Genomic DNA, 19,115 nt, shown 5'->3' with positions numbered 1-19,115 from the left:
TCTACAAACCGGGTCTAGGTACCCTTGTCCCTGGAGGGGGGAATTGCACCCAGACCCAGGTGGTAAAACAGTCCATTTTCAAATCAGCAGCATCAGACTCTGCCAGCTGCAGTGCTGTAGTTAATTATTTATTGAGCTAACACTAGTTTCATGTGCTGGTTGAAAATGCTATAATCTTCCAGCGTTTCAGCAGGAAAACCTTTAAAATTGGCTTTTACATACAATCGCAACATTTGTTGAATTGTCTTTTTCCCCCCCATGGGTCAAATACTGCTGATCTGCCACAACACCTTTTAGATACATGTTTTCCAGCATCTGTACCTGACACAGGGCAGCATGGTGGTATGGCTGGGGCCATTCTGCATGGAGTTTGCATTTTTGCGTGGGTTCTCTCTGGATACTCAGGCTTCCTCTCACAGCCCAAAACATGCACATAATGGGGTTAGGTTGATTGGTGAATCTCAGTTGCCCTTATGTGTGAATGTGAGTGAATGGATGTCTATCTCTTTGTGTTATCCCTGCAGACTGTCAGACTGGCAACCTGTCCAGGGTGTACCCCGCCTGTCGCCCCATGGTAGCCAGGATAGGCTCTCCAAACTCATAAAACAATGTTTGATTGTAAAAGACCCCCTAGCATCAAAATCAATTTTAGGGGCAAGTGTAATTTGCAGTATGCAGTTTGGAAAATGATCATTCCCTAGACCTAAAAGAGTTTTTCTTTGTTCAAAAAACCCCAACTTGCAATAAAAAAGCAATAGTTCTGTATTTTGTATATATTCATGTTGTATTCTCTGTTCTGTTTAAGCCTATTTTAAAAAGTTTGTAGTGCAGTAAAAATCAGATAAGGGATTGTATGACAGTTGTTAACTTTGATGACACAGACATTATGTAGGAGTAGGTGATGAATAACAAGTATTGATATGTAAATAGACATGAATATGGTGAGTTTATTATGTTACAGTATGTTTCTAAGTAACTAGGCAGCATTCCTCTCTTGACTGTTTGTAGATATAACACATTTTGATTTTAAAAATTAAAAACAATTTATGAAAGTTCGACCTAGGGATCCAAAATCACATGATATTTAGAATCCCCATATACCACTCCCTATATGCCTAAATGTTGACAATACAAACAATGGCAGTAAGAAACATAGTCTTAAATAACTTCATGTGGAATTATTATCACTTTGTCCTTTAGACCAGACTTCTGACCTTGAAGGACATGTCAGAGGTCAAATGTGAGATAATATTTTAAATCTTCATACATTACCCTCTATACGTTGACAATACACACCCTACTTGCAAGAATCATAGTGTCCACATTATAAGGATTTCTGTCAATTTTCAACCAATAAATCATTAAGTTGACCTTGAAGATCTTGGTGGATGTTGTTAACATTAACACAACTGCTCCAATAAAACTCTACTCCCTCCTATTCAAGATTAACACAGACAATAGAAAGTCTACTACTTTCACACTTGCATTTAAAAAAGTATTGTGTTTATTGGCTCTGAGTACAATGAATATTTGTGCTTGTATCTCCATAATACGGTTTCCCTAAATACCAACAGCAAAAACGACTTGCACAAAAAATATTACCTGGAAATGCTTGTGTTAGTCATAAACGGAGTTGTAGAGCCGTTGTTTGTTTGTTTGTTTCACTCTAGGTAATACTCCGGCTGGTCGGCAGACATTCCAACATTTACACCTGAGGCTATATTTAAGCACGTAAATGCAGAAGACGCACCACTCTGCAAATACTTTGAAGTAGATTTCTCACTGATTTTCATTTTGATTCTCCACACAGTTTCATTCAAACCATGTCAAAAAAGCGGGCCCGTTCTGAAATTTTCATGCGGCAATCACCTTCAGCCTCACTTTCATTGCTTATTGATGCTGGAGCAGTTCACCTGAAAAGCAGCCAAAAGCTGGGACCCATCAGTGAGAGTGGAGGCTCTGATGGGTTGCGCCCCTCTGTTTTCGTCTCCTTTATCCCAAGTTGTGCTTACAGTCTCGTTTTTTTCCCTCAGGGAGACAAAAATATTAACTTTCAGCCTGGTGTGGCTGCCAACTTCCTGCAGCTAACGGCATATCCTGTCCATCACAGGGGCTACTTTGGATGAGTATCTTCTGAGTTCTCCGAGCCCAAACTTTGCATTTTCTCCATCTGTTTTTTCTTATTTGTTTTGTTGATATTATTTTGTGGAGATTCCTCAGCAAGAAGCAATATATTGCCAGGTCTTCACTTTACTGGTTTTGCAGGCTTGTTATTTTATTTTTTGTCTGTCTAAACATGAGGACACTGTTCCATTCCCCGTGTTGCACTATACTGTAGTGTTGTACTCCCTGGGGTCGTTTCCTTCCTTTTGTGAAAGAAGTACAGCGTTGCCTCTTCATATATTGACTCTCTGCTAAATAATTAAAAATGCTCAAGAACAGTTATCCTCTCCTAATGCTTGCTTCGGTCACCATCTTCAGCAAACTGGATTTTCACATGCACCTCAAACAGGCTCTGGCACTACACTAGCTAATACAAAATATGGATTTATTTGATTTGATTTTTTTGCTTTTAAGGGTTTGTGAACAATATTTTCCAAGGCCTGTTAAATAATTTTTTTCTCCAAATTGTCAGTGCCTTCAACAATACTTGCAAATATGGATAAATGTGTTCATCACATGGTAAAATAGCCTTTTCATGAAACCTGAAAAAAATGCCAGTTGTTCCAATGTCGGAGATTTGGTATGCCAAAAAAAAAAGGAGGTAGAAACAAACAAAAGAGCGCTCTGGCTGTTTTTTCACTGATAACTAGTCATGATAAATAGGGTTTTTGCGGATCTACCGACATGACTTTTCTGTTTTCTCTGCTCACCCTGAAATACAGGAACAGAATTAATAAGAACTCACAAACAAGCCATTTTTTTTTAACAAGTCCTGTTTTCTGCAGCTTTTACTTCCTTGTTCAGTATAATGCCGACTGCAATCGCAACACATGCCTACCTTGCTCATAACACCCCCCCCATCCCCCAACACACACAGTAAAAATGATGAGGACACGGGAGTACTGGTTTACTGTTACAGATAACTGTAACTAAACTCATTCAGTATGGTTACACCACTTATTAAATACAGTCTGTTGTGTTCCCTATTGGGCAATAAAATAAAATGCATGGTGCTCCAGGTATTATGTGTTAGTTCACATGGACTAACACATAAGACCTGGAAGGTAAATTATTACACTAGGGACTCCGCAACAGTTTGGTATCTATATATATATTCTGATTAACTTACAAACTGAAAATGGAGGGCAAACACAGTCAGAGTACCAAAAGGTGGATGAAAAAAGAGAAACAGTTGATCAGAGATAGGGACACGCGAAAACACAAAGATGGACATACCAGAAGACAGATGGGACTGAGAGAGGGCTGGCAGATGTGGCAGTGTGTATGTGTTTGTTTGTGCGCGTTGGTGTCTTTATGCTCCAGCTGAGCCTCAGCAGAGCGGCAACACAGAGGCCAACTTAAATGGGGAGTAGAGATTAAAGGCAGTGCTGAGGCCTGCAGCCTCTGTATTCAATCACCGCTCTCCCCAACATCCCAGCCTGCATGCTGATCAAGCCGAAGTGAAAGGAGCCATGCACCCTGCCACTCCCATACACCAGTGCCCAGACTGCACACTCCTGCCGTCATGAAATGCGACTTTAACTTTTCAATTAACATCAATACCATCACACTATATAAAACAGATTTTATTATTATATTACCATTATATTATTTTTAGGTTGTCTCAGTGTGCTGTGAAAGATATTACATGATTGATCATCTTTACATCTTCAATGTAACTGAAAGAAGATAAAACGTTGTGGAAAGAACCGTGCTTTCTCGTTAATACTTAAGCAGCCTATAAAGCCTCAGAGAATTGAGATAACTGAGCTGAATACTGTAGTTCAGGTGGGGGATTAGGAATGGATGGGATCCATAGGAGCGAATGTGGATGTGTGACCAGCCTGTTTCACTTTTCACTTAACAAACTCCAAGTTCATTTATATTTATGTGTCTTTGTCGAGGTTGCTTCTGCTTTAGATTCCCCTGTAGGAAGGGAGTTATTTATAGCTGAGTGTCACCTGTTGATCGCCACCGCAGTGTGCAGTAGATGGATGATTCATGTGAGATTAAACATTTTTGTTCTGAAACTTCTACTTCCCTGGAAACATAAGTCACTTTGAATTTTTGATTTTTTTTTCAAACAATGAAGTTTAGCTTTGAGTTTTGACATAATGTAACAACAAGGAGGTGACCTTGGGCTGATAATATATAAAATTACATTCTTTTCACTTGATATAACATAATTATTAGATTATGTTATATTATTTGTTGGTAAAATGGTGATTCCACTTTTAAAGCTTTAAATGTGGTGGTATGTGTAATTGAAGATTAAACTGCAATATCCAGTAGGGTTATTACAACACTAGAATTTTAAACTTGATACCTATACACAGGACATATATGATACTCAATATCATTTTCAAAACCACAGAGTGAAGAAAAATGCAAAATAAAGATGTGCTGTAAAAAAAAGTAGGTAGTTGGTACAAGCGTATTGAGCTATGTCAGTGTTTATTTCCTGTATTTCTGGTGACTTGGTACTTTGTGTTCAGTGCTGATCAAATAAGAGTTGTATGGTAGGCTGCTTCAGTCTGAGACATAAGTAATCATGTTATCCTGTTAAATTAACATTAGCTATCTTATGGATTTGCAGAATTGGTAAAACTTGCTGGCTAGCTTCAACATTAACCAACGTTGCCATGTGCATCGGCCAGGTTAATACATGTTTAAATAATTGTTTAAAAGTTTAGTTTTGCTGAAATTGGAGATTTGCTGACCGTATGAAATTCTTCATAAGGACAAGGGTCTCAGTTTTTAAGTCATTTTACCAAGTTCACTGTGCTACTAATGTGTATTCAGCTACTAGTGAGTGGAGGGCCTGTGTGCCTGCCCTTCAAATGAGTAGCTAATCCAATATTAATTTTTAATATTAATTAGTATCCAAGTACCAATATTTGCAGGAGAATGGGCCTATGTCCCTTTTCCGGGCTGTGTCGGGCTGGGCCTGGGTCCAGGGCGAGGCACTGGTAACCCTATCCAGGGCAGGGTGAACTGTTCCCTTGATGTTCTACTCATAGGGGTCTTCTGAATCACTCTTTGTCTGGTCCCTCACCCAGGACCAATTTGCCATGGGAGACCCTACCAGGGGGCAGAAGACCCCTGACAATATAGCCCCTGTGATCCCTGGGACACACAAACCCCTACCACCACGATAAGGTAGCGATTCGCTGAGGGGAAAACGGTCGATCTACATCCCTGCCCTCACCTTTGGTCACAAGCTGTGGGTAGTGACTGAAAGAACGAGAGCGCGGATACAAGCGGCAAAAATTAGCTTCCTCCGAAGGGTGGCTGGCCTCTCCCTTAGACATAGGGGGAGAAGTTCAGCCAGAGTAGAGCCGCTGCTCCTCAACATCGAAAGGAGCCAGTTGAGGTGTTGCAGGCATGTCCCACTGGCAGAAGGCCCCGGGGCAGACCAGGACATGCTGGAGAGATTATACCTCTAGGCTGGCCTGAGAACGCCAGGCAAGCTGGAGGAGGTGGCTGGAGTGAGGGAGGTCTGGGCTTCTCTGCTGAGACTGGATATCCGGCCCTGATTAAGGAAAGATGGATGTTACGAATATTTCTGAGACCTAGTTATTTTGCCTATGTTCCAAGTAGGGAGCATAAGACAAGTATCACTGCATTCACAGAATTTTAGTATCAAAAGCTGCCATAAGCATTGGTTCTAGTGACATCCATAATATCAGCATGTAGTGCTGCACATACTTACAGCTAATTTCTAGCTAACTCTCAACTGTCTTTTTAGCATGTGTGTAATACACCAATAGTAAAAGTGTTTATAGTTATATTATGACAATTAAAGCTAAGTTCAAGCATTATTTAGTTATGGCACGTTTGTTTAAGTGTATTCCATATATATAGCCCAAGACAGAAACGTAAGCACATAAATGCCAAAAATTCCTGACTTCACACATTTTCTTTCCTTCGCAGACATTAACAGATTATGCCAAGAAGTCCTTCACATTAATTATAAAGCCTACTTGAAATAATTGTGCTTCCAGTTTTGTAGCCACTTAATGGTTGTGACAATCACTGAGAAGCCCTCGAAATGGCTTTGCGAGATCACAAAATATAACATTGTCTAAGATTATCAAGAGCAGCAGACATTAGCTCACTTTGTGTTGCGTTTTAATCCACAACAAATAGAGTTTTTGTCTGAATTAGAGACATAAAGGGGCAAATACAAACACCTCCAGTTGACTAATCATACTTTCTGTTCTGCAGTTACATTTTTGAGTTGCATCACAGCACTGGAAGCACTTCCAGCAGCACTACAAAGACTTTGTGGCACCCTGATGCAGAAACATGAATCCATTACTTTTTCGTATGTTGTGACTGTGACTCAGAAGGTTAGTTTTTGTTTTCTCCTTTCACTGTAGGTCCACATTCTTCTTCACGTCACGTTCAAAAATGTGTCGGTGCTTTGTACGGAATGCAAAACATCTGCACGAGTGCACCTTTTTGAAGTTTGGATAAAGAGTTTTTCAAAAAAGGGCTTTTGTTCAACTGATATTTTGTTGGGGAAGACAGGTTATAAATCGTGAATATCCCTAGCGCCCTAGCGAGGGCCTCTGTCCATGTCAGTGAGAGAATATAAATAAGGGGGCTAGAGAACATTTTTATATAGGAAAATGAAGTGCAGTAACAAAGACGACCCAGTAATATGACAACTGTAGTCCATGGAATACATGCATGTGCAAAATGTATATAAGCTCTTACCAAACACACTTAGTTATAGATACTATATTAAAGCATACATTCCAGATCTAATCAGGAGACTAACGCTGTCTGACATTAGATGCTTCCCCGAGGGGAACAGAACGACAGAAATGATTGGACTTTGACATGTTCTGGGTCTATAGTCTGCTAAACCATAGCAAGATTTAAGGGATTTCACCTGAACATCATTGCCCTGTTGTGACGTATCCTCAGGGCGAGAAAAAATGTGCTTTACTGCTTTAGTGAAGTAGCAGCATGTGTGTAAGCACATGAACTTTCCGGTGATATCGAGGCTTACAGTGTCTTATTTGTTTTACTTTTTCCCCCCTCCATTTTAATTGATGGTCATTCATTGTTTCGCACCAACAACCTGTTATTAAGCAGAGTTCATTATTCTTAAACACTAACACTGGGGAAAAGAGGGTGCCTCTAGGGAAACACCATTCTTTATGGGCTTTACACAAGGTCACAGTAGGAAAAGGGGGTCCCTGCTTCATTATGTAGTTAATAGAAGAAAAGCATTTCATTTGTATCTTACTGTACTTGGAATGGGACCTCAGTAAGATTGTGAAATGTCTGATTTTTTCTAGCAATAAACTGATTTATCACATCTTTGTTTTGTAAAAATAAATTACCACTTTTTGCTGAATTTAGAAAAAAATGTTAAAAGGGGTAAAAACAAACAAACAAAATAAACAAAACTGTCATCAAGACTTCTACTTTATTATCATAGTGTACTTCTATCTCCACATAAACCATAAAACCAAGGTAGCATTTTTACATTGAAACACTCTGGAAGCCATTTTGGAAAAGCTGTGATTACTGCATGGAAGAAGGTCATGGAGCGAGAGTGGAAATAGTGGTAGATTTAAGCAGTTTTTCTACTAAATTCTACTCAAATGTCTGACTTTTAATAATTTGTAATGTTATGAAAGGGTGTATTTGAACCCAAATATGATGGAGGCAAGCCTCATTTGCCATAATGAGTAATCAAATTTTAAACAGCATTAAATTACAGTATATAGACACACGTTATGTACTTACCATTATGCACTGTTCCCTTTAAATGTATTACTGTATATGATGTTACATACATGGTCTAGGTAGCAACTGGAGCAAATACAAATCCTGTGTCCATTATTTGGACACTGTTTTTGGTTTTAGTAAAGACAACATCAAACAGAAAGACAAAAACGGACAACAAACAACTGTGTGATTAATAGTTTCAGTAACTGAAATCAATACTACTAAGCTGTTAAAAAGCTTTGAGCCCAATCATATTACCAATAAATAAATAATAAAAATTCCAGCTTTAGTATTTTAGCATACTGTACCTAGTGAACCCTGAGTGCAAGAAAAATATATGTGTGTATGTGTGATAATAATACACATGCACTGAAATCAAGGGAAAATGTCCATGTGAATGTGATTTTGATTTTAGATCATATAGCCCAGCCCTACTGTAAAGGCAAACTTCATGGCTAGAACCTTGAGTTTAATACACCAGTGACACGGTGGGACTGAAAACACCTGAACTGAAAGATTAAGAGTTGTGGCCCTGCCTATTTACAGTACTTTAGTCCATAAAATATAGTCAGAATTAAACTAGTTGTATTTTTTGTATTCATTTTCATTACAAATCTTCCTTTTTTTTCTTTTCCTTTTCAGTACACATTCGCCTCTTCCTAAAAGCTCAAAGTCATTCACTGTTTGGTGAAGCTAGAGACAAGATGAGAGAAAGAGAGCCTTTGTAAGGTTTACTTAGGTGAGCTAATTCAAGGGATATCATTAGCTTCCAATGTCTTCCGGTTGCTCAGGGTAGCTGGTGCTACTGTTAGTTTTCTTGAACAAAGTGAGAAACCATTTCAGCCAAACGTTCTCCATTGTGCGGGTCTAAAACTCATGTCCCCACAAGCCACAGTTGCTTTTTTTTTTTTTAACTTTTTTTTTTTTTAATTTAAATTATACAGACCCAATTCCAAAGCAGTTGGAACTTTGTCCATCCACCACTTTTCTTCTGCTTATCCAATTCAGGATCACCCTATGAGAAACCGTTTCCAGGCTCTCACAGAAAACTATTCAGACTCGTGGGCAATTCAAAGTCACAAATTAACCTAACTCCTGTATCTGCATGTCTTTGAACTGTGAGAAAAACAAGTGAGAGTTCCTCAGGGAGAACCCACATAGACACAGGCAGAACATGTAAACACAACACAGCCAGATTGTGGATTTGAGCCCACACCCTTTGTGTGGAAACATTGTGTAAAACTTAAATGAAAAGAATGCAGTGGTTTGCAAATCTTATAAACCTTCTTGTACTGGGTTGTTTTAATATATGCGGCAGATGTTATAGCTTTTTTTGTCAGAGAGAAACATTTTTTGTGTTGCTTATTTTTAATATTTCTTATATGTGAATATCGAAAAGCATGACAAATGTATGGCTTTTTTCTTTTTTAAGAGAAATGGGTCACAACTTCTAATCAGCCACCCTATGCAGGAGAGAGGCAGCTCTGATGTGACATCTGTGTGACACATTCCCAGTGTAAATGTTAACTGTTAATATTTACCTAGTATAATGTGGACCATGTTTGCCATTTCACTTTTGTAAATTAATATACTAACTTGTACTGATTAGCACATGGGTCATCACTGAGAGACTGACTGGAATTAAAAGCAGCTCTTTTTATGCTTATTATCTTGTGCTGGAAATTTTAGACATTGAGAACTAGGAGCAGAAAATTTATCTTCATGAGATTTGTGCAGAGCAGAGGCTCGACTTACTTAAATTTTCGTTATGGTTGCATGGCAATATTCAGTTAAGTATGTCTGAGTGCACATACTGTATGTAAGAAAGACAGAGAGGACGATAGAAGTCTGTCTCATGGTTATATCCTTGGCAATAGTTTGTGTGCTGCATTGTCTGCTTATATTCTTTCATGCATAATTGTATGTTTTAGTGTGTGTGTTTGTGCCTCAGTGCGACTGCTTCTTTGCTTGAACATTTTAGGGGAAAACGCAGCAAAGAAAAATCAAATCACTTCCACTTCCTCAAAGCAAGTGAAGCACTCATACAAGCTTGCTTCACCCAAAATAGATCGGCCAAGCTACAGTTCTTTTTCTCCCTCACTCTCTCTCTGCATGATGAAGAAGCGCTCCGATGAGAATTGTCCCCAGAACTTTCTCTGACTCATGGCAGCATAGACGAGGTATTAATAATTCCAAGGCTAACTTTTTATGAGTTTTTGGTCACTCTAGTCTAGTGTGTGTGTGTGTGTGTGTGTGTGTCAATCAGTTAGATTTTTCTGAGTTTATTTTAATTAAGTATCCAGAGCAAGTCAAAAAGTAGTTCAAGATATCAGCTGCCCTTAGGAAAAAGTAAAAAGAAACTAGGAGATTAGTTTAGATTAGTTTAACCGGAGATGGAGCAACCTAACAAGATTTGTTTTTATAAAAGATAATGAAATCTACCTTCCAACAATTATATTCTATTAATCAAATAAAATAATAGTAAGTGTATCTCTGTTTTTATTAAAGTTAATTGACTACTATACTAATATGCTCCACGCCAATCAGAAACTATGGTTTACAGTATTGTTTTTAGAATTGATAATAGGTAATAATTTAGAATAGATTATTTAGATTCTAAAGACAGTGGATTGTTTTAGAGGAAATACAGCATGTGTCATGCTGGTTAGTAAGGTGGAAGTTGCTGGACGATTTTGGAGAGGATCAGGCTGTATGCCTTGATCTTGTATGTTTGTTGAGCCAAGCTAACTAGCTTAGCTAAACATGTTAGCTGAGCAGATGCGTTATGTTATGCTTGCTAAGCTAAAACCCTTTCACTTAAAACATAAAATGATTGTTGTTTTTTTATTTTTATTTTTTTAAATATGTCTTTCATTCTGACACTCCATCAGCTTTCTGCTTTTTACCTGAAGCTGTAATATCGTCTGCTCTGCTCTCCTTCCCGTCACACCACATGCTGTTCAACTTGCTCTTCCAGCCTTGATTAGGCTTGTTAAAAGGATTTGTTTAAAAGCTAGCCCATCAGGCTTTAGGGTAGGATGATGACACCAAGGTTCTACTAATGCTACATTTGGCTAAAACAGCGTATAGACTTGCAATGTTGGCGCTGGACTCTTTTGTCTCGATCCAAACAGCTGTAGTGATATAGTATTTAAGCCTGGCAATGTTTCACACTCACACTGTGACTTCTCCGAACAGAAATGGCAGTCTCCAACTAGCTTAAATGATGAGTATGTGAAAAATAATTTTTTGTTTAAACATTACATGTATTGCATATCTGCGTGTTAGCACTGTTGTAATTGCTTCACAGCTGCACAATATACACAAGTGACTTGGCTCCTTGGAGACACAATTACAACAATGTTTGCTTAATACACAAATCAATACTGCATGTATATATTTCAGCATTTAAGGTTCTTCCCCTTACACAGCATAATTTTAGCCATGCTAGTGAGATCACAGGGCTCCACAGATGCTGATGGTAGTCACTTGGTTGGTTCAAATGACAGCAAATGTGTGGCGACTCTAAAGAACTACAATGCTCCTGTTATCTCCTCCTAATACAGTTTTCAAGACTATTGCTTTGCCGCTAAATGTGTCCAATAACATCGTCCCAATGATTGTCTTTGAAATTTAAATGTGACTAAATATTTTTAAGGATAAGCTTTACATATTTTGTGCATTAAAAAGTGGGCTTCCAATTATATCTATCTGTTCCTGTATCCTGTTATTATAGTACAATCACAAGCCTACCTTCCAGTCAATCAGCGCTTAAAATGAGATCAAATTATTCTGGTTCCTAAGCTAATTATACCTTCTTTATAAACAGATATTTGGATATAAATATGCAAACTCTGTAGACTAATATTTTTGTGCTGTAAGGCACTTTCTGATATTTATCTTGAAAGGTGCTATATATAATTTACAATCAGTTTATAATACCTGAAACATGATGCAGCATGTTATTTGAGGCAGCATGTATTAGTTTGCTTTAAAAAAAATCCCAATAATAATAATAATAGTAATAATAATGATTTAAAAAAATGCTAATTGTGTTTGCATTAGTAATTGATGGGACCATCTTTTCTCATATGCCACTGTGAGCAGTTAAGGTTTTATCCCCATGTACATCCCATTTATAATTTGTTTGTTGCACCGCCATTGTTAAATGGCTGAATTTCATTTACTACTTCAAATGTGTGCCGTGGTGTTCATTTACCATCCAGAGACATTTTGCAACTATTTTTTGCATGGGAGGACTCATCTTTCTTATGTACGCTGCCATGAGTATTACTGGAAAATGAGGGCTAATTAAAAACTCATTCGGTTAGACCGCACTTCAGTATCTCAGTAAATGTCATGTCAGAATGTGTTTTTGTGCTGCATTTACGAGGACACTCAAAAATGGTTCAGTAATAGCAGCTTCTTGTTTAGCACAGTATGCAATCTCAGCATGAGTCTAACACACTTTAGATTTTCAAAGGACCAAGAAAGAAGAAGAAGAAGAGAAAAAAAACAGCAACCAAACTATACCAACCGTTCATAGCAAGCCTTAACCACACATTTATAAATATCTTAGACATTCAGATCAGCAGATTCTTAGAAGTAGCTTTTTCTTGCGTTTGGGTCTCTTGAGCAGGAAAACAAGACAAAAAATAATATATTTTTAAAAAATGAATGAAAAAGCACCTTCTGAAAAAGACGCAAAGCAAAAGATGCAAGCAGCAGGGGTCGAGTCAAGTCTTCCTGCAATGCCATGCTGGACATTTGTCAAATAGCCCTGTATGGCTGTGCAATTTTAATGTGCTGAATAGCGGGAAAAGGAATAATAAGACACAGGAGCATGTCAATAACATTACATTGCATTAAGTCATACACTGTGTCACATTCATCTTCTGCCACAGTCAGAGCCTTCATTTCACTCTAGGGTGGCCACACATACATTTTAATCAGGCATTTGGCTGGCCAAGTTGACAACTGCTCAACAACAGGAGCCGATAAGGTTGATGATGAATCATAGCACTACTAGTACAAGCTTTGGGCTTCTTTCTAAGGATTCCTTCCAGTTTCTGATTTTTTTTCTCCACTGTTTATGTGGCTATCCCCAAAAAGGGGATTACAGCTTCCTCTCGTCACGGTCCATTTTCTTCATGGGATGATTGTGACAAGACTGCATCAGTGCATGTAATAAATTGTAAATGAACAATGATATTTCATATTAATTCTGAGAAATACAGAGTTTGTGTTGTGGACCAAATGTGCAGTTGTGCTGTGGTGAGAGAGCCTTATCGGAGCTGTGTATCCTCTAACATTTCAACTTTTTCTGCAGATCCCCCAGGACCAGTGGGAGGAGGGATACTTTGTTGTGTTGGGGAGATTTGGTTCGGTTCATTTTTTTTATTCTTTGTTTGTTTAGCTTTGCTGTGTTTCACAGTGGCAGAGTCTGTCCTATCCTTGGCACTGTGTTCTGGAGGCAGAGCCACAGGGACGCTTGGAGCAATTTGTTTTAGAAAAGAAGCAATGAAGTCAACTCCCACGTTATTGGGAGATAGAGACCAGCTTGTCTTCAAGTTCTCTTACATATTATCTGGAAAAACTGAAACACCTAGAACACTTGCATTTAGAACTTGTTTTGGCATTTCCCTAAAGACTTCTGTGAGATTCCCCCCAACTATCAAACAAATATCTTTCTGTCTGTAAAACTGTCTGCAGAAACAAATTCCTCAGGATGGCAAACCAGATACATTTTTAGTATTGACTTTTTATTATCATTTTTAGTAGCATATTAAGAATGCTTGCGGAAATTTGATTTAGAATTTATTGCAAGAATTCGAAAGTTGGACCATATTTTTACATTTTATTACTGGTTTAGTTATGGACTGCTGTGAAATCTGAGGAAGATATTTGTTATTATTAAGGATTAATTACTTACTGTGGACATACCTGTGGAGCTGTGTTTCTGGTGTTAGTGCTAACTGGTTAACATCTAATATGATGAATGAAGAAGGTGAATATAATACCTGGCCAACATCAAACTGCTTTCTAAGCATGTTAGCGTGTGTATAATGGCTTTTAACTCTTCTCATTAAAGTCTTGCGTCAGCTGGCATGGATGAATTATCTTAACATTGACCAAACTCCATGAAACACATTTGTTACACTTCAATTTAAAAGTGAAATTGTTTTTGAGTTTTACAGCCATAAAATGTGTTCAAACGTGCACAGAAATTCAACCCGTTGAATAATTTGACAATTTCAATTCAAGGCCTCAGTCACACAAGCCTAGATACTCATTTCATTTCATTTCATTTTTATTTATTTCACACTTGGTACTACAAATCAAACAAAACAACCACATCTTCTATCAACAAAACACAACAACCATGTGTGAAAAGGAGCAGGAAGAAGAAAATATTCTTATTAAACCCTGCCCCCTATCTACCATCGAACTTATATCACCGATGGGCACCAAAAATCAGGAACAAACTAATATTGACATTTCTCTCCGGTCGAATCCCAAACCAACATCACATTCATTCGCATTCTTCATACTGAGTTATCGTTTTAAACATATAACACTTTTTAAAACATTGTAGATTTATACAATTCTTTAAATTATAATGAAGTGAATTCCACAGTCTTATACCCCTAACCGTTGTGCTCATTAATCTTTGTGTAGTCCTGGCTAACTGATGTTTAAAATAAAATTTCCTTCTATTCTCTTCTCCCCTTGAACACATCAAAAATACTCTTTGTAACTTAAAAGGCAAAATATTATTTTTAGCCTTAAACATAATTAATAATGTCCGTAATTTCACTAAATCTCCTAATTTTAATAATTTTGATTCTATAAATAATTTGTTTGTATGTTCTCTATATTTAACATTATGAATTATTCGTATAACTTTCTTCTGTAATAGGTTTAAAGGTTTTATGGTATTCTCATATGTATTCCCCCAAACTTCAACACAATAGTTGATATATGAAAAAAACAAAGAAAAATATAAAATACGCATTGTTTTATAATTTAATAAATCTCTTATACTACCCAGAATATAAATACTTTTGACCATTTTCTTTCTAATATGTTCAATATGAGATTTCCATGTCAAATTCTCATCCACTATTACACCCAAAAAACGAAATTCAGTAACTCTTTCAATCAATTCTTCCTCTATAAACATAATGACTTTATCCTCCTTTACACGATTGCCAAATATCATATATTTCGTTTTTGTCAGATTCAAAGATAATTTATTTACATCAAACCATTTTTTTATTCTTAACATCTCAGAAGTCATAATTTCAACCAAGTCTTTCAAATTCTCTCCAGAGCAATAAAAATTTGTGTCATCTGCAAATAAAATCGAATTTAACCTTTTAGATACGTCACAAATATCATTAATATATAAATTAAAGAGTTTAGGTCCCAAAATAGAACCTTGAGGAACACCACATACAATCTTCAGTCTTTCAGAAGTATTGCCAAAATAATAAACATATTGCAACCTATTCTCTAAATAACTCATTAACCAATTCAATGCTACTCCTCTCACTCCATGGTTATACAATTTAGAAATCAAAATAGAATGTTGTATCGTATCAAAAGCTTTTTTTAAATCAACAAATACTCCCACTGTGTATTTATTATTATGTGTTGCAGATGAAATATCTTCAATAAAAGTCAACAACGCTAATGCCGTTGACCTATTTTTACGAAATCCAAATTGGTTTTCATGTATTAGTTGATATTTTTCAATAAAACTATCAAGTCTGGAAAAATGTGTATTTCCCGGTCAGTTGGTGAATGTTTGCTTGTCACATAAAAGGTACTGCGCACAAAAACATCCTTGTGATTGCTTTGGTCGCAAGCAGATTGCTGGGGTGCCTATTGTTGGATTGAAAATGGCAACTTGTCTACATAGATTTGCTAACTAACCAGTGAGCTGTAATGAAACTTGAACAAACTGCAACACAATTTGATAATGGAAACCATTAATCTTCAAAGTAAAGGTTGTGCCTTACGTTGAAACCAAAATGTTTTAGAAAGTGAGCAGTGTGTGTTTCTGATTTGTGCTGGACTGTTAGCGGTTCGTAGTTGGCAAGAGTTTGGAGACAAGCCTGCGTCTTCCATATAAACTAAGGCTGACCATGACAAACTGCTAGCAACCAAAACAATTGCAAGGTTTTCAGTACAACTAGCAACTTCAACTAGCTCGTTTTGGCCAATGTCACCTAGCAACAGCAAAGAATTTTAGATTTGGGGGATACACATTTTTTTCTTGGCAACCAGTGGTTACCGTGGAGTTACTGACCGGTCTTTACTCCATGTGTGATTGGGGCTTACATATGAATGTGTCAGATCTAAGTTGTAACTTACGCTTTAACCCCTTTAAATTTATGCTGCAAGCTTCTATGCAACCTGAAATGCACCTCCTGAGAAATGTAACTACACGTCTCGTCGACGCATACCACAACAAATTAAATGGTGTGGAAAGTTGCACTGTAGGAATAAAAAGAGCTTGCAGTTAGTATGTAAGTTGGTTTGCCACAGTCTAAGTGGGAAGTCTAAATCAAGCTTTAGTCATCAGTTTTAGCAACCTCCAGTAAACCCTTGAAGTCCTTGAAGCTGCTCAAGGACTACTCATTTTATCCTAGCGACCAGTTGTTGCCAAGCAATTCCTGACCAGTTTAAAGGTCTGTTTCAAAGTTTTAAAGGTATATAATCCAACAGTTAAGATCAGTGTCAGCAGCTCAAAAATATACATTTAAATAAAACATGAAATATTTTTCTCTGTCCTATTTAGCTTCATAATGTGAGTAAGGAACTGTTTCGTTTTAACCTCAGTTTAAAATGTGAAGATTCATCGTCATACCAAGAAGTAGTATACTTTACACGGCAAGACAACAACATAAAACAGATATTAATTCAGTTTCCTGACAGCTACAGCTGTGGTGGCAAGAGCAAGACCCCTGTTTGATGAAACATAGTCAATTAATGAGCTCCATCGACTCAAAATAGACCAACAACAGAGGATCGCAGCGTCAAATCAGCCACAGTCTCTGAACTTGTTGACTTCGCACATGGTAACTCGGTGGCACAGTGATTCACAAGATTGCATAAGACAGATCTAAACAGTCTGTCCAGCGTCTTGCGATGGAAGAGTTCCAAAAGAGGAAGCAGGAAGAAGGCAGTGAGTAGCATTAAGATGCGCATAGATGTAAATACACATACAGCAGTTCAGACATCATTATCCGACATCAGGCATTAAAGATAGAATAGATGCAAGAGGTATGTTAAGTAAGAAGGCATGAAAGAGAAGAAGAGCAAGTGTGTGTGTGTGTGTGTGTGTGTGTTTCGATGGGGAAGGGGCGCTTCATCTCACTGCAAAACATTTCAGACAGTGAATTTTGTTGGCATGCCTTTCTGAGCAAAGGCATCTTGTGTTAATTTATCTTTCTGCACATCTCTAATCACGTCTCCTGTCTTCTTTGTAGAGTTGTATTTATAGATATAATAAATTGTATACCAATAACGCCTGGTAACTGGCTGCATGCACACACAAACAGACACACAGACAATATAGGTGGACATGGGTAATGATGGGTGCTGTTCTTAATTACATCGATAAAGTAGTTGAAATAATTGGCCACTTTGATCTGGTACTTAATTTGACATTTATTGGAGTACAGTACTTTTACTTTGACCCTATATTTGACAAGTGAACCATCAAATGCATCTGCCTGGGCAAATACCAAATTTGTGTTACTTTTCCAAGTGGGTTAGCTAATTCTGCATTCGTTTATCAGTGACCTGCCAGCTCCTTGGAAGCAGTCGCAATAGTTTTGCAAAGCATTTTTCACACTGTGTTTCTGACATTTTGGACAGAAGTAGCACTTCTGCCAAAATAATTTGGCCTGTTTCAGCAGAAAATATGTCAGGAGATGTTTTAAGCTTGTTTTCACTCGTTTGGGATATAATTTTTTGGTGTCAGCAAAACACACAAAAATGTGAAACAAAAGAAGAATAATTAAATTATTAAAAGGTTAAACTATTAAACTGAAGAATGTCCGTGACTGGTAGGGGTGTGTTGTTTCAGGTATCACCAGTGAGAAGATTAATTCCAGGAATTTGTTTGAGTAACGGATCCATGTGTCTGAACCCTTACCCATTGCTAAAACACTACAGCTCTGTCTAATTCTCAGAGACAACGTTTTGTTACATCAATTAATTTTTGAATATCTGTCTTCTTATATAAATATATTAATTAAAGTGCAGCATAATGCTACTTAATCAACGTTTGAAGGTACTGAACACATGCAAACCTATATCCATAGACATATTATTCAAATAGCACATGTAAGAGTATAGCAAGCTAAATATTATATGCACACAGCCGTGTTCTCAGTGTGTGTGACCATGGCCACCGCAGGTACCTGCATGTGGATGAATCCTGATAGATCCCCATTACCCTGGGTGTGACCCCTCGCCGCTCAGTTCATTAAGCTAGCCACCCAAGTGTTCGCGACTCAAGTCCAGATTTAATCACAACTTCCATCCTCTTGCCAATCACAATTAGATCCCGATAAGCCTCTCCAAGATGGCATCCGAGGGCCTCCACACACAGACAAAGGTTAATTTGCGAGCAGCAAGGGCCCAGCTACAAGGCCAAAGGTCGCCTGATTGAATACATGGAAGGATATGTCTGTGTGTAAGACAGTGGGGCTTGGCAGCAATTACAAAGTTCATCAGTATTCATGCGTTTTATTCATGGGTAATGGGAACATTACCTTCAAAGAGGTGCACTGATTGGATGTGGCCCTTAATGGGAAATAGCTCATGGGTAGTCTTTAGGTGGCTGAAATTTAAAAGTAATTTCTCCACCATTGTCTTTTAAAGTCAGCCCCATTACAGTGTCCCTCTGCTGGCTTGTGAGCGGTTCCAGTGGAGATGTCGAGGGCTAAGGATCTCAGGCCTGTCAAACCTTAATGAACGCAAATCGCTTTCACGGTGAAAGAGGCAAAAATGGTATTCCTGCTGATGTGGTTAAAATCAGTTAAAGGAAAGTAGATTTTTCATCTAGCCCTTTCACATCTCCAATCTGTTTATTCAAGTTAGACACCGCAACGTCTCTTAGAAAAAGAAAGTTGAATTCGTGAGCAATTAAAAGGACATCAAGAGGTGCACACTTTCACCAAGGCCGG

General features: G+C 37.7%; 1 protein-coding gene across 4 annotated transcripts in view; it reads left to right on the top strand.

Annotated features, from left to right (window-relative positions):
* Positions 1-19,115, top strand: part of tafa5a (TAFA chemokine like family member 5a) — a 171,404-nt gene that overhangs the window by 78,983 nt on the left and 73,306 nt on the right. The window contains exon 1 of one of the 4 annotated variants that reach the window (XR_014915903.1): positions 16,678-17,104. The exons of the other annotated variants lie outside the window; for them this stretch is intronic. The gene's annotated coding sequence lies outside the window, so the exon portion shown is untranslated. Of the gene's footprint in view, positions 1-16,677; positions 17,105-19,115 lie in introns of those variants that run through there. 4 annotated transcript variants of the gene reach the window in all.

This window comes from Copadichromis virginalis, linkage group LG17, assembly GCF_057382275.1.
Source record: "Copadichromis virginalis isolate Kocher_CV1m ecotype Utaka linkage group LG17, C_Virginalis_male_GT1.1, whole genome shotgun sequence".
Classification (NCBI taxonomy): Eukaryota; Metazoa; Chordata; class Actinopteri; order Cichliformes; family Cichlidae; genus Copadichromis; species Copadichromis virginalis.
The sequence above is the reverse complement of the archived record's forward strand: the minus strand, read 5'-3'. Positions and strand labels throughout refer to the sequence as shown.